Genomic DNA, 22,169 nt, shown 5'->3' with positions numbered 1-22,169 from the left:
CTGTAAACATCCTCTGATGATAAATCAAGGAGATCCTGCTAGAGAAACACCTGCAGACCACCTGCCTGCCTAACACTGCCGCCCAACTGTCTCCATAGGCTCTACACACACACAGTCAGTGTGTGTATGGGGAAAGGCTCACTTTACTTCAGTTTCTTAAACCTTCATTTTACCAGAAAGGAGACCGACTAAGAGGAAGATCTCAGTGAAAAGGGTGATCTGTCAAAGAAAGGCAGCAACACACCTCATGGTGAACAAGACAAATAACGTTAAAAATAAAGTCCAAACAGTATCACAAGTAAAGCATGGGAGGCATTACTGTGGTAACAAGTCTAGATTTGAAGCTCTGTTACTGTTTGAAGGATTTCTGTTGGTTTCTTTCAGTGAAACAAGTTGCGACAGTTTCACTTCAGACTGAAGGTGAAAGAACTGAAAGTTTGTTTTTTCACAGACGAGGAACAGAAAAACAAAATGTCATATTTTAAGGCATAACGTCTTTCGGGTCAACAAAGAAAAAAAAAAAAAAAGCACAAAAAAATTTTTTTTTACCGTCACTGTCACATATCTTCATTAGTAGAAACACCCGACTTGTTTCTACATTAGCTCCAAACGTTCAGCCACGGTTCTCATTTATCTGACAGGTGAGGAACAACTGATCAAAGTCTCCATGCTGAGATACAAAGTACCATCAGATCAGAGTTTCACTGCTGAACCACTGAACTCTTTTTTTGGTTTTCTTTTTTCCTCTGACCGCTCAGAGTCTGACTCCATCACCTGGTGATGCGCTCCCCATGCGGGGAAATCCAGATCACACCACATCCAATGTGGACGACTGAGATTTTTCAAGACTCAATAAAACTGTCAGGAATCCACCTGAGTGCTGTTCTTCTGCCCATGTACAGAGCGCGGGTTACTAACCCGCTCCTCGTCTGAAGGCTGTCCTGACAGGTACTGCCTGCTTCTCCTCTGATCGAGTTTTCCAACATATTTCAGCAGAAAACTGTGACAGGAAGTGTTTCCATCTAACACCAGCTGATGTGGAAGGTTTTCAGAGGCTACAGACGCATCCAAATAAACTTCAACTCATCGCAAATCTGCTCCAGTAAACTGCAAAACAGCTGAAACTCCGAGTTCCTTTAAATCAAGGCCAACAACCCACCAGTTGAGTTACCTGTGATTAGCAGTAAGTGAAACATTGATCAACATGTCTGCTGTGTATCCGCTTGATGATTTTGATGAAGGCATTTGCAATGCTCATTGCTCATTTCATAAATCATGACCATGTCGTTTTAATGACATAAAGCACTTTGAACGTGACGTGACCGTGTGCACATGGAGTGTGCCAGTGAATTGTTGTGCTGGAGTTTTTACTTTCAGTCAATTAGGGATATTTTAACTAATCTAGTTTTTAAAAACGTGAACCACAAGTAAATCAAAATGAGGGGAAACTGTTTCGTAAACAGACCATTACTTTACCGTTTACAATGTAGCAGAATGTACCTCAACTACGCTGGTAGTTTTTTCTTTTAAAAAAGACAATAAAATGACCTGAGGTATTCTAGGATTCCCTCAGGGGGCGCTAGAGTGTTTCCCTGAGGATGATGATGTCTGGATTTCTCTTCTTCACCTTTTTGCCATCTTGCATATCAATACATTAACAAAACTGAGCATACAGATCATATTCTCTGATCTGTTATGCATCACCTTGTGAGCTGGGACTTGCCCTGCAAACAAATTGCACTCATATTTTCATACGCAAACCTTTTCATTTTTAATGTCCTCTGTTCTACACTGTCACTTGCGTTGATTTGTTTCAAACCTGTGAGGTCTGATATTTGTGGAAGGAAGATAATGAACGCAGGTGTCGAGAAAGTTTAGAATCGACTCCATAAATCAAGTGTGTGTTCGTTCATTTACTGGTCCACTTCCATTTTAGTTGCGCCTGTGCAGCCAGATTAATAATGTAAAAATGTAGAACAACTGGAATGGTGCCAGACAACGTGGGACAGGAAACAAGTTTACCTTGGCACCGTGAACAGAGAGGAGGAGGGGTCAGCAAGGTCAACTCTCCAAAGCTCACTGCTGCACCAATTACTGACATCCTTACCTCCCACTTATTTATTTTAAAACCTTTTCACACATCCTTACCAGGGCTGCCAATAGTAGCGGACAGCGCTGCAGTGATGCGACTAGAAGGTTTGAAGATGCGTTCCCCTAAGAGCTGAGCGTTACAGCACATGTTCCACTGGAGACGGTTCTGTGACCTCGGCAAGCAGCATCACAGCTGAGGCAGTTAGCATCCAACCTTCATTTTGCCATGGCATGTGACACAAAGCTGCATCACGTAGTCCATGATCAGACCTATTCTGAGTCGTTTTGGTGAGATTCGTTTGAAAGCCAAACATGATCCATTTATCTGCTGATTTGAGTGTTTTTGAAAATGAAAACCTCCTTTTGTGATCATCTAGAATCAGTGAAAGTGAACGTTGAAACAGTTTGCCATTTCTAAATGACTGAGCAAATCAGACATTGGTTGCTATGGCAAACGCTGTCTTATGGAGGCAAATAAACTTGTCCAACCTCACATTGTCATACTTCCAGTTAAATTTTTTTAATTATTGATCCAACTATAGATGTGAGCATGTTTATGAGTTGATTTATTTTTTAATTTGAGATCACATATCTGCCTTTTTCAATTGACATGTTCGCTTCTCTTTCCTATTTTGAAGAGGGACTAGAAGAACTGACTGTCACGTATTACTTTCCCAAGCAAACAGAAATTATGGATCATGCAAATAATCTGTGTGAAATAATGTCACTTCGATATAAGATTATATCACTTCAGGTCATTTTTTAAATATATTTTACACATTTGCTGTGGAGGGCATTTTACAATTATAAAAATAGAAATTGCTTTCAAAGACTTTACAATGAGCACCTTGTTTGCATGTTTGAAAAATAAAAGTAGAGCATAAAATTCCAGGGAATTTGCAGCATCCAGAGATTCAATCTGCCATTTTTAAAAAGTTTTCAGAACGTATAATTTTGCCAACTGAGTAAATGCACCCGACTCCCCAGCACTTTGAGTTTTTAAAGCATAATTTCAGTATGAAACAATATGACAGAATCTAAAAAACAATCTGTTACGTTTTGTTTTTCTCCCCCGTCTGCGATAACACCTACATCTTTCAGGTCAAACTAATTTGAATTTTAGAAAAAGACAGCTTGGGTAGACAACAAAAAAGCTTTTTCTGTATGACAAAGTAATAATCTAGTTGTTTACTTATAAATTAGATGTGCTAAATCCAGACTTTGGTTAAATTTCCCTCTCAGGCATCTGTCCCGCAAAACAAAGAAATCTTTTCAATAGAACCTGTCGAATAACACAAAGTAGGCTGAAAGATCTCAAAAAGCAAAGCAATTTGCTTGGTAATACTTTATTTGAAGGGGGTGAATAAGACCGACATGACACTGTCATAAACATGACATAACACCTGTCACGAACATGAATAAACCTTCATGAATATTTATGACTGTTGTCATAAAGTGTCATTCGGTAAATTATGAGACTTTTAATACAAAGTTGACATTTTTCAAAATGTCTTTATTATGACAACTTGACATTAACCAAGAAATCATTACTGATATAAATTTGTTATAAAAGTATTACTGATTGCACTTTAAAAATTAGATAACTTTATGTTATTAAAGGTAAAGTTTAAACAGTAATGATTGATTGGTAAATGTCAAGTTGCCATAACAAAGACATTTTGAATAATGTCAACTTTGTATTAAAAGTGTCATAATTTACCGAATGACGCTTTATGACAACAGTCATGCAGTAAATATTCATGAAGGCTTATTCATGTTTATGAAAGTGTCATGACAGTCTTATTCACCCCCCTTCAAATAAAGTGTTACCACTTGGTTCAATGTAAAGACATTGATAAATAGATGATAAAGTCATTTACAGTCTAGGAGGGGTTATAGTACCATTTCTGATGCTTTGGGCCTCCAAAGAATCACAATAGAACCTTTATCCTGATGTGGTGAAAACACGGAACAGAGGAGACCCTTCCCAGCACCGGCTGAACAACCAAAACTATTACAAGAGCTCATCAACAACTCAACCAGAAGGTCCAGAAGAACCAAGAACAACATCTAAAGCTCTGCAGAAGTCACTGTCTCAGTCGAGGTCAGAGTTCATGATTCAAGAAAAAGGAGTGAGTGAAATAAATCGGCTCCATGCCAGAGTTCCAAGGCCAGAACCACTGCTGTCCCAGAAGAACACACAGACCCATCTCACACTAACCAAACACTTCATCACAGCAATGCATTGTTTATTTTCCTATAAGCAGTGATTGTGATCCCAAGGATTTGATTATTCTTCAGATTGTGATGCTGAATCCCAGGTTTTGCCTGATCAATGATTTATTTCACCATAATTACAACGTTCGCCTTCCACAGTCATGCAAATTATGACACAGAGATTCATCAACTTCTGTTCTACATTACAGAGATTAACTGCATACTTCGCTGTTGAAGGAGATGTTGGCACATCCTATGCAACACAAGACATTCTATTTTCAGAGGATGTGCACTAATTAGGCCGTGAATTACAGCACTTTTTTTCTGCTCTCATGATGACACTACCTACCTGCAGGCTGCTGCACAGCCTCACATCTCAGACTCTGCAGAACACTTATTGCTTAAAGTAGCACTACAGCCTGCAGAAATACTACATTTTACCAAGTATCTTTGGTCTAGTTCCCAATGCAAATATGTTGGTAATTGGAATAAGACAAAAACACAAAAGTAACTTTTCAGCAATATTGAGGAGCTTGTTTTAAGTCAATTTCTTAATGTTGACTAAAACGTTTTAGTTCCACTGGCAGATAATTTCATGGGAAAATATCTAGTTAAAAGTGAAATCATCTGCCAATGGAGCAGCTACTTTTTTTATCAATATTTAGGAATTAGACTTTAAAAAAGCTGCTACATCTTGCTGAAAAGTTACCTTTGTCAATTCTGTCTTATTTCAAGTGTACTAAGAAACTTGCACTACAAACCACACCAAAATTACTAGGTACGATTTTATGTTTTTGCAGTGTATGGCCAGTGCAACTCTTGTCATCTATGGAGAGCCATTTCAGCCAAAATTAAATAAATAAATAAATGGGTGAAATAAATAAAAAATGAGTAAAATAAATCAAAAAATGAAGAAAATGAGTGAAATAAATAAATAATTTGTTAAATAAATAATTTAGCTTTTTCATTAACCCATTTTTTCATTTATTTATTTTTCATATTATCAATTTCTCAATTTCCCTTTTTTCATTAATCTATTTTTCATTTACCCACTTTTCATTAATCTATTTTTCATTTAACCATTTTTAATTTAGCTTTTTCATTAACCCCATTTTTCATTTCTTTATTTTTCACATTATCAATTTCCCAATTTCTCTTTTTCATTTATCTATTTTTTATTTATCCCTTTATCCATTTACCCATTTTTCATTAATTTTTCAATTAACCACTTTTCAATTTCCCTTTTTTATTAACCCAATTTTTTCATTTATTTATTTTTCCGATTATCAATTTCTCTATTTCTCTTTTTCATTAATCTATTTTTCATTAATCTATTTTTCATTTGTCCATTTTTATTTATCCCTTTATCTATTTACCCATTTTTCATTAATCTATTTTTTAATTTAAACATTTTTTGATTTCCTTTTTCCATTAACCCGATTTTCTATTTCCCAGTTTCATTAATCAATTTCTCATATATCCCTTTTTTATTTACCCAATTTTCTTTTATCTATTTTTCATTCAACATTTGTTTGAAAAATCTTTACTTTTCCCATTTTCCAATTCCCCTTATTTATTTAGTATTTCCTTATTTTCTTATTTATCACATTCTATTTCCCCGCAAAACTTAGGGAAAAAATAAATGCAAATGAGGAGAGGCACGTCATCAGGCTACAACTTCCCCAATTGGTTGGTTAGCGTCACACCCATACTTTGCTTCAAGAAAGATGGCGACCTACTAACGGGTTATCAATAAGCTGAAGCTCATTAACTTCATTAGAAAATAGTGTTATTACTCCTGACTTTAGTTCTCGTGTGGCCGCTCAGACAGAACGTGTTTCAGTTGGCGGCTCTCATGGACTCAGAGCTTCACCGTCGGGAGTTTTTATAGTTTGAACGAAGCGGCCGCTGAAGTTGGCTTACGATTGAAGGTTCGGGACACCTTCGTAGCTACCAGCTGTGATCCAACTATAAGGAGCAACTTTACTGTACATCGTAAGTGAACTGCAATATCCAGAGGCAGCTCTATGGAGCATCGGGCTGAAAGAATGAGAGTGGAGAGCCTTGGAGATCTGCATCGGAGGCCATCTTTCAGACATGCACCGCTGCTGTCCGTCCAGGATCCTCCGGTTGCCCAGACGTTGCACGGTAAGCTACTAACGCTGATGTTTGTTTTCCAACTACAGTCATATTTAATCAATAGGGCTCAATTACGATCGTGGAGGGTTTGAGTTGATCTCGGCAGTAGGTGACAAACTGAACGCCTCCAGGATGTTGAGACCAGCACGTCCTCTGATCCAATACATCTTAAGGATAAAATCAACAAAACGTGTTCAAATTAATGGCCCAACAGGTTGATTAAAGACAGTAAAAAGGTAGGAGTGGTTTCGAGTCGATCGCCTTGTTTTACCTTTGTAAACAGAAACCTGAATACAGTGACCTTTAGTGAGGGTTCAGAATGGATAAAAGCTGAACTCCTGCTACAATCTTTGCCTCTCTTGGTTACATCCCTGAGGTGTGCCAAGTGTGGCCCACATGCAAATAAAGTAAATATGACTATTAATTTAAGTATTTTTGTATGTATAACTTGACCACCTTAGTTTGCCTGTTTTTGGTCAACGTGTGCCACAACATTTGGTTACTGTTCCTTAAGAGGTGGACAGAGGACCCACAATTTATCCTCCAGGAATAACAGCAGCACTTTATCATGTTTTACTCAAAGTAATTATAGCTGAATAAGAATTAAACAAGAGTAAAGAAGCATTTGGTAAAAAGTTGATCAGTACTGAGTAACTGATCAAGTTATCAGTTATTTCATATCTAAAAAAAATTATTAGAAGGCCCAAAATATTAAGTTCAGTGGAAATGTTGGTATTTTAAAGACAAAATGAAAAATTAGTTTAAATAATGAGCTTCATAATAAAATGACTTGAGTAAAAGTAAAAAGTTCAGCATAGTAAGAGTATTCCTAAAAGTTCATTTGAGTTTCAAAAAGTACTCAACTATATTTAAGTAAATGTAATTAGTCACTCTAAACTCTGCCCTTCTGAGGGATGAATCATGAATCATAACAATGTGGACCAAGTGCATGTGTGCCAAGTGTGGCCCACATGCATATGCACTGTAGAAAGAAGCTGACATTCACAAATGACATTGAATAAATTCTAGTCCAACTTCTGGTTTGTTGCGATTCCTCTGGATCCTGTTGGAGGAAAAATATCCCAACTTCACAAGATGTGGCTTTAACCTAAATCCTGTCAGTCTGAAGCTTCTCATATTTAGGTCATCAAACCAAAGTTCAGATCTACCATAACTGGTTCCATCGCCACCAGGTCAAAAGTACAGCTTTTTGGCGCAGCACATTTATTAATGTTTCCATCATGTATGTTTTCAGATGCAGTCCATCCTGCAGGCCTCTGGTCTCAGTGTTTCCCTTCAGACTCCCAGTGGGCTCACAGCTTCAGGATGACCAGAGACCTTCACCTTTCTGGAGCAGGAACACTCGGCCAAATGCACTGGTGACACATTCATTTAAAAAAAATTGGCTGTTCTTATACCATTGATATGCATGAACCGTCTGTATTTTACCGTTTTGAATAAATAAACTGATTATGAAATCTGTGTTCCTTCTAATATGTGAAGTTCTAATTTAATCAAATCTCATGTTTTCACGTCCCAGAGACAATAAAATGATTGTTTGTGGCTTAAAGTAAACGAAACAATCTTAATAGAACAAAGCTACAAAAATAGAATACAGATTGAAAGTTTTGGACCCGTTTTATTTTTTGGTTTCATTACACTGAAGATTCTTCAACATGAAGCTAAACAGTGAGTGGAGTACCATGTATGTACGACAACGTAGAAATGAACAAACATGACATATTGGGTTCTTAATAGCAACCCTAGCAGTTATTTTACACAGTTTGGTTTATTGAATAATGATTGTGTTCATTTACAGACGCCTTCAATTGGAAATTTGCAATCTGAAGTATCAATGAAATAGTTTAACCAGTCAGTCCTCAGGTCGTCTGCCCTGCATGTTTCAGGCCTCAGTAAATGTCTGATGGATGAGCTAATGCTATCGTTTGTATCAGGGGCTCTGGAACAAACACTTTAAAATGTTAATGTCCTGTGTAACAGAGTGATATAGACACATGTTTTCATCTCACTGTCATTTCCACTCTATAGCTGAAGCTCATCACATTTCTGGATGTTCTGTGTTTCAGTTAAATTGAAGTTAGCAGGTTTTTAATCAGGGCCACAACACCCTGTGTGTGTTGGGTTTAAGAAAAGAGGCTGCTCTGTTGAGCACCAGCATTCATATTTCCTCTGATGTTTGGGTGAACTCTTCTCTGTGGAGGTCGGCCATCTCTCTGGTTCTTCCTGAAGGAGACCCATCAGGAGTTCTGGTGCTGCTCACAGTGCAGACGGTTCTCCTCACTGTCAGCCCTGGTCCCTCTCAGCCAGGATCTCCAGTCATTCTGTTCCTTCACCCTTGAATAAACATAACAGAATATGTTCTGGGTGTTATTTATGATTCATTTGTTAATTGAAACAATGTTTAGTATCAAAATAAGATTAATTTATTTCCTTAACAGTTCCTTCTCCTGTTCCCTCAGAAGGGCAGAGTTTAAGAGTGACTAATTACATTTACTTAAATATAGTTGAGTAACTTTTTGAAACTCAAATGAACTTTTAGGAATACTCTTACTATGCTGAACTTTTTACTTTTACTCAAGTCATTTTATTATGAAGCATCACTATTATTTAAACTAATTTTTCATTTTGTCTTTAAAATACCAACATTTCCACTGAACTTAATATTTTGGGCCTTCTAATAATTTTTTTTAGATATGAAATAACTGATAACTTGATCAGTTACTCAGTACTGATCAACTTTTTACCAAATGCTTCTTTACTCTTGTTTAATTTCTTATTCAGCTATAATTTACTTTGAGTAAAAACATGATAAAGTGCTGCTGTTATTCCTGGAGGATAAATTGTGGGTCCTCTGTCCACCTCTAAGGAACAGTAACCAAATGTTGTGGCACACGTTGACCAAAAACAGGCAAACTAAGGTGGTCAAGTTATACATACAAAAATACTTAAATTAATAGTCATATTTACTTTATATGCATGTGGGCCACACTTGGCACACCTCAGGGATGTAACCAAGAGAGGCAAAGATTGTAGCAGGAGTTCAGCTTTTATCCATTCTGAACCCTCACTAAAGGTCACTGTATTCAGGTTTTCTGTTTACAAAGGTAAAACAAGGCGATCGACTCGAAACCACTCCTACCTTTTTACTGTCTTTAATCAACCTGTTGGGCCATTAATTTGAAGACGTTTTGTTGATTTTATCCTTAAGATGTATTGGATCAGAGGACGTGCTGGTCTCAACATCCTGGAGGCGTTCAGTTTGTCATCTACTGCCGAGATCAACTCAAACCCTTCCACGATCGTAATTGAGCCCTATTGATTAAATATGACTGTAGTTGGAAAACAAACATCAGCGTTAGTAGCTCACCGTGCAACGTCTGGGCAACCGGAGGATCCTGGACGGACAGCAGCGGTGCATGTCTGAAAGATGGCCTCCGATGCAGATCTCCAAGGCTCTCCACTCTCATTCTTTCAGCCCGATGGTCCATAGAGCTGCCTCTGGATATTGCAGTTCACTTACGATGTACAGTAAAGTTGCTCCTTATAGTTGGATCACAGCTGGTAGCTACGAAGGTGTCCCGAACCTTCAATCGTAAGCCAACTTCAGCGGCCGCTTCGTTCAAACTATAAAAACTCCCGACGGTGAAGCTCTGAGTCCATGAGAGCCGCCAACTGAAACACGTTCTGTCTGAGCGGCCACACGAGAACTAAAGTCAGGAGTAATAACACTATTTTCTAATGAAGTTAATGAGCTTCAGCTTATTGATAACCCGTTAGTAGGTCGCCATCTTTCTTGAAGCAAAGTATGGGTGTGACGCTAACCAACCAATTGGGGAAGTTGTAGCCTGATGACGTGCCTCTCCTCATTTGCATTTATTTTTTCCCTAAGTTTTGCGGGGAAATAGAATGTGATAAATAAGAAAATAAGGAAATACTAAATAAATAAGGGGAATTGGAAAATGGGAAAAGTAAAGATTTTTCAAACAAATGTTGAATGAAAAATAGATAAAAGAAAATTGGGTAAATAAAAAGGGATATATGAGAAATTGATTAATGAAACTGGGAAATAGAAAATCGGGTTAATGGAAAAAGGAAATCAAAAATGTTTAAATTAAAAATAGATTAATGAAAAATGGGTAAATAGATAAAGGGATAAATGAAAAAATGGACAAATGAAAATAGATTAATGAAAAATAGATTAATGAAAAAGAGAAATAGAGAAATTGATAATCGGAAAAATAAATAAATGAAAAAATTGGGTTAATAAAAAGGGAAATTGAAAAGTGGTTAATTGAAAATAAATTAATGAAAAATGGGTAAATGGATAAAGGGATAAATAAAAATAGATAAATGAAAAAGAGAAATTGGGAAATTGATAATGTGAAAAATAAAGAAATGAAAAATGGGGTTAATGAAAAAGCTAAATTAAAAAATGGTTAAATGAAAAATAGATTAATGAAAAGTGGGTAAATGAAAAATAGATTAATGAAAAAAGGGAAATTGAGAAATTGATAATATGAAAAATAAATTTAAAAATGGGTTAATGAAAAAGCTAAATTATTTATTTAACAAATTATTTATTTATTTCACTCATTTTCTTCATTTTTTGATTTATTTTACTCATTTTTTATTTATTTCACCCATTTATTTATTTATTTAATTTTGGCTGAAATGGCTCTCCATAGTCATCTGCAGAAATACTCAGATGACTCTGCTGTTGTCAGGTAGATGAGAGACTGACATCAGAAATTAATAATGTTTTATATTCATTTAGAATTGAATATAAAAGATAGAGTAAACTATCAAAGACATATCTAACAAGCTATAAGTGTGAATAAGATCATTAAAATAACTAAAGACCTCTAGTTCTGGTAGAGACAGTAACATAAACGTTTTGTTATAGTTTATAACACTGGGGGGCGCCACTCCCTATTGACCGGACATGCAAATAATTAACGAAAGAGTTGTTTGATTGAAATTACAACTTTTTTTATTGCTCATGGTTCTCTCAAAGACGTGCTGCCCTGGGCTGAGAGCCATACTAGCTCTATCAAAAATGACCAGAGTGTTGGATTGTTTCAATCTTCCACTGAACTTTAACCTGATGGATTTTTTTCTGCTCCTCCTGGATCCTGTGATCAGACTTAGAAACAGGTACAGCATTAGCAGAGGATTTGACACGAGCAGATACTTGGAAATAATTGTAACGTCTCTTCAATTTTGTGAAAATACTTCATCTTTTGCTCCTCTGTCACTTCTCACCAATTATATTTGCTGCGCTGCAAAAGAGTGTGAGGGCTGCTAGCCTCCTGTGGTACTAATTCCTCTCTGTGCAAGCCAGTTCTCCTTAGGTAATTACGTTCAAAACATGCCACATCCTCTCTGCATTTCCCACCATTTTAACACCATGATGAAAACCAGGCATTCAAGCCAGGGCTAAGTGAGAAAAAAAGCTGTTCTGTCGCAGAGTGAGACGAGAGCTGGAAAACTAAAAAAAAACTTTTAAAAAACTGCAATAAATAAAACAGTATAATAAAAGCGTGGCCTCAGACATTTTCCCTGTCTACAGCAGAATCAGGTCATCTTAAATGGTTCATTCTAAAGTCTGCGGGCATTTAGCGAGACATTTGGTGGATGTACTTGACTGCAGAGTCAATGGTGCAAAGCTTCCATCTGTACGGCTGTGGCCTGACACCATAAACTCATTGCAGTTGCATGTTGTAGCAGTCAGCCACACAAATCTTTGCAGGATTAAAAAACCAACAAACAGGTTTTCTGTCACAGGAACGTCTTGTCCTCTTTGCCGCCCGAGGTTTGAGGTTGTACCCTGGAGGAAAACCAGCTGTCCCCTGCCTTCAGTTTTTAGCCAACATCAGGTCCAGATGGGAAAGACGAACATTCCTCTCCCCGGAGACCAATTCGAGGGGATCTCAAAGTGTTCCCTGGCCAGAAGAGATATACGTTTCTTCTGCCTCTTCTGGGTCTGCCCTAGGCCTCCTCCCAGAGGGACATGCCCAGAAAACCTCCAGCGGGAGAAACGCGAGAGGCATCTTTTCCTTTCTGCAGCTTAAATCCCCACAATTTACTCACCGAGGATGAGATGAGCCTGGCCACCAAACAGGAAGGGCTTACGGAAGCCATTCATATCTGGGATCCAGTTCTGATCTACACGCCATGACAATGAGTGAGATTAGAAACGTAGAAATATTTATAAACTGAGAGGCCCGGTTTTTCCATCCATCTCCTGCTTCATCCCATCATAATATTTAAAAAAAAAAAGAGAGGGACAGAGAAAGTACTCAAACGTCTGCTGTAGATGCAGAAACCGGACTCTGAGCCTGAGGGAGCAATCCACCTTATTCAAGTTGAGAACCCTGACCTCCAGCTTACAGCAGCTTCACGTTTTAGCTGGGAACCGCTCCAGTGCACACTGAAGGGCTGTTTCTAATAATCCACAAAAAGTTAAGATTCCCTTGCCACGCTCTCCAATTAAAGGTTAGATCTTTGACACTGTCAAATTACAGAGGTAAGTTTAAGATTTTGTACACATCCTTACCAGGAAGGAGTGACAATAACTCTGAAAGGGAAAAGAATCAACTTCCACCGACAGCCAGAAATCTATCCCAATGTGCAAACATCAAATACAATTCAATGATACAGAATATGTGCACGGAACAACTAAAGATGCCGATAAGCTGTGGGGGAGCAGCTTGTGGGGAAACAATAAGTTTAACATTGACTTTTAGGATCTATAATAGCAGCTGAAACAATAAACTGGAGGGTTTGGATAACAGAAATCTCCTCAGTGAAGAATAAAAATACACACTTTATGGGAGAGATGGTATTTTGTGGACAAGCCAATAAGATACACTCACTCATCTCTGGTTGGCATGGAAACCAGGCCTCCAGGATCTAACAAAGCACTTCCTATGTGCACCACTTTGTGAATGCATTCATCAACAACTTCATGTTTTGTCAATTTATAACCACAGCTTAAACATATTCATTAGGAGATTTCACTTCCAGAACTTTCTACAAAGCTGAAGAATGAGGGGTGCATCTGTAGTCGGCCCCCTTTACTCCGGTACGGCTAAAAATGCTCCAGGGCAACCAAAGGCCTACAGAACTACCCTATTTTAACACAATCCACGTGAGCGTGAGCATATCTCACTAATAGCTTCTGGCCTAAGAGGTTCCTTAGAGAACGATCAGCATCATGAAGACCGTGGAACCCAGCAGACGGGTCAGGGAGAACGTTCTGGTGGAGTTAAAGCAGAGTTAGACTGTTAGACTCTACAACCACATCTCAAACGTTGAACATTTCCCAGAGTTCCGATCAATCTACCATCCAGACATGGAGAGAGGATGGACCACCTGTTGACTTACAAAGGCATGAACTTCCACCTAAACTGAAAAGTGAGCTTTGATCAGAGAGACACTCAAGAAAGTCAATGGAAATCATTGTTAAAAGAAAGCTATTAGACTTTTTTGCAAAACAGGAAATAATGTTTAGCGTACATAAAAACCGCTAGCCCTGCACATAACCCTAAACACATGAGCTTGGTGAAAGATGTGGAGGCAGCCTCATGCTGTGGTACAGGTGTTCTTCAGCAAGTTACTTGATGCAAAGATGCATGGTGCTAAATCCAGAACAATCTGGGAAGAAAACCTGTTGGAAGCTGTAGAAGACCTGAGACTGGGGTAGAGCTTCAGCTTCCAGCAGGTCAACCACCCTAAACATGCACCCAGAGATACAACAGATAGTTTAGATCAAAGCAGATTTATGTGTTGGAATGAACAAGTCGAAGTCAATTATGAATCTGCAGCCAAACTTCATTGTTAATGTTCATAGATTCAAATTAAAAGTGATCCATTTTACAGAGAAAGAATAGGCTGCATTTCAAATCTACTGTTTTTCCACAAGACGTGCAAAAACTGAACAGACGTGGCCCAGAAGACTGGCAGCTATATCTGCAGGTGAAGACGAGAAAGTATTAACTCAGAGGACAAGCGTACAAATAAACCATGCACGTCCACTCCATTATATATATATAATTATATACAGTTTATACTCATAACACAAAGGTTCAAAGGATGTCCACACATTTCTAAGACCATGTCCCCTCCAGCTGACCCCTAGAGCAGCAACAGTAAGACATGAGACGGTGTGTCTAGTCAATGAGACTGTTCCTGTATCACTCCTCAGGGAGCGGTGGTGTCAAAACATTTCTAGCTCCGACTCCAGCTACTAAAGGTGAAATGGGATCACTACATCTGGCTGACTGGGGAATTTTCCACCTGCTGCAGAGACCGCCTCTCAGCTTTATTGCAGCGAGTTACAAAAATCCAACCCGGAGGTGATTAAATCTGACACCGACATTTTGAAGCGAAGAAGGCTTTTTAGTTTAAGCACATTGCATCACTAAAAACACCAGAGTTCATTTTCGGTATGCTGATGTGGCGGACGTTTTAAATTTAGGTCAGACGTAAACAAAGCTCAACGCATCTTTCTTAGGATTGCAAAACACAACCAAACGGAGAATATGTTTAGAAGGAGGTAAATGCTTTTTTGATTTCAAAGGTTTTTAAGTATTCTTAACCAAAGAATAAGACATTGACTGTAGTTGCTACCTAGCAGTGTCAGGGAGGCAAAAAAATAATAATTTCTAGCATTACTGGAATAAGTTACTTGTAAAATGCACTCAATTCTACACCGTTCAAAGGGGGCGCTTCAAAAGCAACACATGTACTACAAATGAGCCCAATTTCTTTACGCTTGAACCCACAAGAAAGTGTTTCTAGATGTGGTAACATTTGTGACAAAAGACACAGAGCAGCAAAGGATTTGACAAATAGGGAACAAAGCCTAATGTCACCGAGTGGCTACCAATACAATGCTACCACCTAACATCAAAGAATCTGTATCAGTAGAAATACCTGTCATAACAGCGGGACACACTGTGTCCGCAAAGATCGGACAGAACTTGAACATGTCTCACTGTGCAGTAGCTCCTGTTCTGAGAGGAGGAAGAGGAGGAGGAGGAGCAGCAGCTCTCATGTCAGAGGGAGAGGACAGGAATTAGACATGTGCCACAGGAGCAGTCACACTGCATGATTTTCCCTGGAAACATCAGACTCTGCTTGACATTTGTCGTGGGTTGCCTTTGATCGAGGAAGCGCTATAATTGGAGTTTGGCATCCTTTTGAAACAGAATGACCACAGATTCAAGCTCACAATCAGAGATTTTCTTTGATAACAGAAGGCTTTAGTTGAAACAGAGGATAATAGGGATAGCGCGTCGTAGCAGGTCATGTAGGAAGGCTGTTACTGATAGCTGCGGCTGTAGAGGATTTAGTTCCCATCTCTGCTCTAACAAACCTGATTCTACGGGTCCTGCTACTTCCTCAGCATCTCAAAGTTTTGCAGAGGTTCTGCTATTGAACCGCCGTTTGATTCAGGTGTGTTGAACCAGGGAAAGAATTTTGACAGTGAAAATATAAAAATGTTGCAATTTTGGTCCTCAATGTCTAACGGATGGTCAGATGTGAAAACACCCCAATTAACTCATTTCCTTTACCTGCTTAGTCCTTGCAGAGTCGTAGGGGAGGTTGATGCCTATCAGCAGTGATTGATGAGCGAGAAGTCAGGTCCATCTGGCACAGATCACAAGATCCTCATAAAGAAAAGACAAACATTCATTTGTCGTCGCAGCAGAACAATTTAATACTTTAACCTCACCCAATATGCAAGGTGTGGAACAAAACCAGGGGTACCTTGCTTTTGTTATTCTAAAGAGAATAGTTGCCTTCCAGTATTCCACCTCCTGAATTAAGTTGTGATTCCTCCAGTAATAAAAAAAAAGTACATTGGCATTTCACCAACATTCTTTTAAGACACACATGGTGTGTGTGTGTGTGTGTGTGTGTGTGGGGGGGGTGTTCCCAAAATGACTACTTGAGCAATTCCAAAACTGTTTGGAGCTCTGGACAAGTTACTAACTTTAGACAATGACTGGACTTTCCCTTTAACGTCAGCTCACTCTGCAAGAGTTTAATAATAGCATGGCTCTATTGTAAGCGTAATACTCTTCAAAAGAAAGAGCAGGTTATTGGTGACTTTAAATACACAAGGTCATGGTGCAGTGCAGGGCAGACTCTCCAATGACGAGCCTGAAAGGCAAACCTAAGGTTTTACACAGTCGTATTCCTGTATAAGAAAGACAGAAGCTTAACAGTATTTAACAAAAAGGTAAGCTTACATAACACCCTGTTCTGATTATTAGGTTATGATTCATCATAATTGACTTTAAAAGTACCTCCTGAAACCTCCTGAAGCTCCCCAAACTTTAAAAACTGTTTAAATTTAACGCTACAGAGAACACTGCAGAGAATTCAGAGCAAAAACCCACCTTAGAGCAGAACGATTCGGATTCTATGAGATTAAAGATTCTCACAGACTCTGGAACTATTGGCTGCAAAAAGAAGTTTTTAACCATTAGCCTTTTTGGTTGAGATGGAGGCAAAATAACCGCAACTTCCAATAGCCTGTTGGCAGTTTGTCAGACAGCTTTTAAGCATCTCATTTGAGACCTGAAAGTCTGTCTCCTCCTCATCAACATTCAGCTCTTCTGCTTAAGCGCTTAAAAGAAAGTACTGCTGCTCTGCGGTGGCAGAACTCCGGCTTTTCTCACCCTCTGAGGTGTCAGGGATCCATGATGTCTCCACACACAGAGTTACACTCAGCAATGGGTTGGTCTTAGTTCGGTTCAACTTCCTGGTTTGTCTGCTGCGGCAGACAGAAGAACCTCACACAGTTTTAGATAGACAAGTTCAATGCATTTGACTGTATCTAACTATAATGGAGGATGCAGAGTGTGTGTCACAGGATGGAGCAACTAATATAAATGGTTCCACATGAATAGCTAAACGAGCATTAGCAAATCCACATTTCTAAACCAAGTCTTGTGGGTGTAACTAATACAAGCTGTTTGTTGGAGCCTGAACCATAAAATGTAAGCAGAGATATGTGAAGAAGATTCAATTGGTGAAAATGAAAAAGGGAATGCGATATAGCTGATTGTGCTGGTAAGGTGCAATCAATTCTTAGGAGTAGAGAGAAACCAAGCGAGCTTTGAGAATCTAAACTGAGTTTTTAAAAAGTGAAAGAAGAGGATATGAGCAGTCAGACTCTTACCTACATTAGATGTTTCTCTGAATGGTGACGAGCAGCTTGAACCAAACAGCTAAACAACATAGCGCTGCTAAAGCTAGCGTGGCAGAACTCCATATTAACATATGGATCTTTATTATTAATATTAGCATTAAAGGTTGTAGTTTATGGTGATATGAAGCGGAAAAAACATGTCAGGGAACAGTAACACTATGAAACGGGTTGTAAAATGCGATGTGGTGCCGCAGGAAGGGTGAGTGGAAATGAGAGGCATGTGGAGGCGGAGCAACAGGAACAACTGAGGACATCTAGTGGCTGATGAAACAACAACTATATGTAATGTTTCTATTTTCCTCGTAGTGGGCTGCACAGTGGCGCAGTTGGTAGAGCTGTTGCCTTGCAGCAAGAAGGTTCTGGGTTCGATTCCCGGCCCCGGTCTTTCTGCATGGAGTTTGCATGTTCTCCCTGTGCATGCGTGGGTTTCCTCCGGGTACTCCGGTTTCCTCCCACAGTCCAAAAACATGACTGTCAGGTTAATTGGTCTGTCTAAATTGTCCCTAGGTGTGTGTGTGTGTGTGTGTGTGTGTGCATGGATGTGTGGCCCTGCGACAGACTGGCAACCTGTCCAGGGTGAACCCTGCCTCTCGCCCGGAACGTTAGCTGGAGATGGGCACCGGCAACCCTCCCAACCCCACTAAACAATAAATACACTTAAGGATGTTTGTTTTCAGGATGTTTGTTTTCAGGTTATAACAGCATGTACTGTTGTATTGCTCTGAAGCTAACATCGCTGCAACACATTTCATAGTGACTACCGGCTCCTGATGATACATCGCTGGAATGCACTGCATCATCTTTCAACAAGATATTATTGATCAACATGAGGCCAAACCAACACAGAAATGCTTCATTAGATGTAAAATCAACCTTTTTCCATCCCTAGATGTAGATCACATAGAAAACCTAAAGCAGAGCTGCAGGACATAGAGGGATCTCTGCATGCTCCAGCCTGGTGAAATCTTATTAAAGAAGAAGTGCTCAATTATTTCTTGACGTTTTTCCTCACAAAATAAATGTTCTCAAATTAAAGGTTGGATTTTTGAAAGAAAAAAAAAAGAAGTCAGTATTGGATTTATGCTGCTGTAATAAAAGGTGAATTTATTTGAATGCTTTTCACACGTCTTTTCCGGGGGTGTTGATAAATGTGGCCGGCACCGTACGCACGGACAAGCGCGGATAACTGAAAAGAACCCATTTAACTGCCTGCTGCTATCAAGAAAGCATCCATCAACACATCTCATAATCCAATTAGTTTAATCTGTGCCGGCCTGGATGTGTAAAAAGAAGAACACTGTGTGGCTTGCTGCTGGGGAAAAGGAGGAACAAACAAATGCAGACATAACCAGGCTGACAGGAAAAAGTTCAGCTCTTTATTTAGCTGAATATACAGTGAATACAGTGAGGTTTCCAGGAAGAAAGTAGGAACAGACTGTTATCAGAGGGCAAGCGTTGAACAACAAATGACACAACAACCTGACAACCAGCTCAAGCAAGGTGCCAGGCATCTGTACTCTGGGGATGATTAGATAATGGAAGAAAAAAAGCGATGGAGATGGAGGAGGGGGTGACTGCAATCAGGAGGACAGGCTGAGGACACCTAGTGGTTGGACAGAGTGACAGCAGGGAAAAGATGGAAAGGAAAGTACACCAGCAGGTATGTTTAAAATATTTTTCTACTCATCCAAAAAGCAGGATGCACTCCAGAAAACTTGAACAGACCCTCATGTGCTTCAGTGTCTATGTCCAGATGTAATTTTCCGAGAGGCGAATCACTTCAAAAATTCAATTCTGAGTTCCTTTAATGGGACTGAGTGACCACAAGGTGTTCCTAAGTTTAAGTTAGTGCAACTCATTTCTGTTTCTGAGATGTACTGCTGTGTGTGTCATGTTTTAGGATGACAGGAGCCTAAACCCATAGAGTACATACGCATTAACAGGGAAACATGTAAAATCCATGCAGAAAGACCTCAGAGTGGGATTGGAACCCACTCTGATTGGAACCCAGGGCTTCAGTCCTTTTAGGTTTATTTATGTTGTTCAGAAAGTAGTTTTGAGTCTGCAGACCGTGCACAGGAACACGTTTGTTTCATTCTGAATAGTTTGAAATATATAACTGTGTGGAATTAATCTGGATAATCTTTGAGTTCTTCAAATAAATTCATTTAAGACAAATCACCAGATTATTGAATGATTAAGACATTTCAAGAAAAAAAAAACGTAGCAGTATTGAATTTGGTATCAGTGATACTGGCCTTGAGCTCACTTGGTATCAGATCAATACCAGAATTCCCAATATCGCACACCTCCGTTTTGATAGAATTTATTCAGATGCACCAGTATTTTGATGATTTGGGGTGAAGAGATTATTTTTGAGCACAAAAATCCCCGTTCTGTGAGCACGATGCAGACAAAATTGAAAAAGAAAAATGTTGAGGACAGAGCTAGTGGTAGATACAAAAGTTTTCAGGGTTTTCTCTTTTACACGGAAATGAGTCCCAGCATTTTCAACCTTCAAACAAATATTCTGTCTCATATGCCCCAAATATGAACAAACCTGAGGTCTAAACCTGAGCAAAATGTCCCACGTTCATTTCATCCCCCAATACTGCAGAGATTCAAGTAATCAAACATCCGCTGCTGTCAGAATTATAATGCTGACACTAACAGCTCAAACCAAGTCAATCACTGATTAGCACTGAAAAGAGGCTAATCCACAGGAGGTAAAGCAGAGGCTTTTTCCTTTCAAGATGACAGATTCACTCTGACGAGATTAATACATTCATTTCAAAAATGGATTAAGATAGCTGCCAAGAAAAAAGAAGTGGTAAGCTGGTAGGGGAAGAAGAACAAATCAGAGCTTTAACATGCAGGAATTACTAGATTGCACAGAGGAAGACCAAATGGGATTAGCATGAGTGAACTCTGAGCCACAGGCTGCATCGTTTCGCTGAGTGGCCTCCATGTTTGCCCCAGCCTGTCCACCTGACATCCTCCCAGCTGCTGCCCATTAGCTCATTAGTGTCGGCGCATGAGGCCTCATTTTCCTGTCGCAGCTGTGGAATATTTCTACCATGCGGGGATGTTGTTTTTTTCTTTTTCTCAGCTAAAAATAGAGCAGCAAAAGGCATGAAGGGATGAGGGAATGAATGTGTGAATGAGCTGATGCCAAACCTTTTCCAAGGACCTCGAGTAGAAAACCGCAGGAAGGCTGTTGCTTTTTCATTTTGTTTTAATTTGAAACCTGTTGGTGAACAAGTTATATAGGTGGGGGTTTTTTTATGTTTTTGTAACTGTTCAGGGTTATATTTCAGCCAAACGTGACCTGAGCTTTTATGATTTGTCATAAAAATCCCTCTTTTAGTGTATTGTCAGTAAAAAGTAAATCACAGAGAAATGTTTATGTTGTGACAAGTAAGGAAAAGTGTCCAGTTTCTCACATTCATACTAGAACATGTCAGCCATACTAGAACATGTCAGCTGAAAAATACAATGACACACGTTCATAATGCCACTCTTTATTAAACAAATAAATAAATCAATAGATACAATTCCAAAAGGAGTAAGATATTTTGGAAACAAATACACTGGATAAAAATCGCAATGAGGCAAAATTTCAAATATTTACAACAATTTATATTTTAGATCATAAATAAACTAAAGCCTGTGCATTTATTTTAAACCAGTGGTGGGAAGTACTGTACTTAAGTACAATTTTCGTGTATCTGTACTTTACTTAAGTAGATTTAATAATGGATACTTTCTACTTTTACTCCACTACATTTTACAGTAAGTATCTGTACTTTCTACTTCACTACATTTCTACAAAACTGTCGCGTTACTCGCTACATCCAAGTCGCGTTGCTTTTTTTTCCGTTAAAATGTGAAGTTCAGGGACTTAAGGTAGCGACGTAAAATCCGAGCAATATCGTAACTTACGTGTCTGTTGTCACCCATCGCCTCCATCTTTACTCGCACGCGAAGCTCCAGACATGCGCAGTGGTTTCCTCTGAGCGAGTCTAATCATCAGTAATATAATAGTGCTGCATAAATTGATATGGCTACATGTAAAATCAGCAGCGCTTCGCTGTCACAGCCGGTGGGGACTTCGTCCAACTTTTAGCGTCACTTGGAAGGAAAGCTTAAAGAAAGGTAAGATCTGTGGACGTGATGCTAGCAAAGCTAGCTGTACTGACGTAGACACACATGTTGCATCTGCGATGAAAAAAAGTTGTCATTCATGCCCTGAATTATTGTGTGGAGGTGTTTACTGAGGTGTTGCAAATATGGGACAACGCTGGTACATTCAGGAACGATCCGATTCTTCTGGACGGATCTTTACTGATTGCATTTATTTAAGCTCTTAAGTATTTAATAACTAGTTTTTTATGGGAATGTGGATCTTTCAGATCAATTTGAGAAGCAATTTTGATAAGTAAAAGTTAATTTTTTTGTGTCACGTAGCGCGGGGTGC

The 22,169-nt window shown here is 39.0% G+C and overlaps 1 long non-coding RNA gene across 1 annotated transcript; it reads right to left on the bottom strand.

The window, feature by feature from the left end:
* Positions 1–8,066: 8,066 nt before the first annotated feature.
* Positions 8,067–10,539, bottom strand: LOC145554928 (uncharacterized). Its single transcript, XR_014090987.1, has 2 exons — positions 9,836–10,539; positions 8,067–8,802 (listed from the first exon to the last, which is right to left on the bottom strand). It is a non-coding gene; the product is annotated as an uncharacterized LOC145554928 (long non-coding RNA).
* Between the last annotated feature and the right edge of the window lie 11,630 nt (positions 10,540–22,169).

Source organism: Poecilia reticulata, chromosome 14 (assembly GCF_904066995.2).
Source record: "Poecilia reticulata chromosome 14, P_reticulata-male-v2, whole genome shotgun sequence".
In the NCBI taxonomy this organism is placed as follows: Eukaryota; Metazoa; Chordata; class Actinopteri; order Cyprinodontiformes; family Poeciliidae; genus Poecilia; species Poecilia reticulata.
Note: the sequence above shows the minus strand (reverse complement) of the source record. Positions and strands in the feature narration are given on the sequence as shown.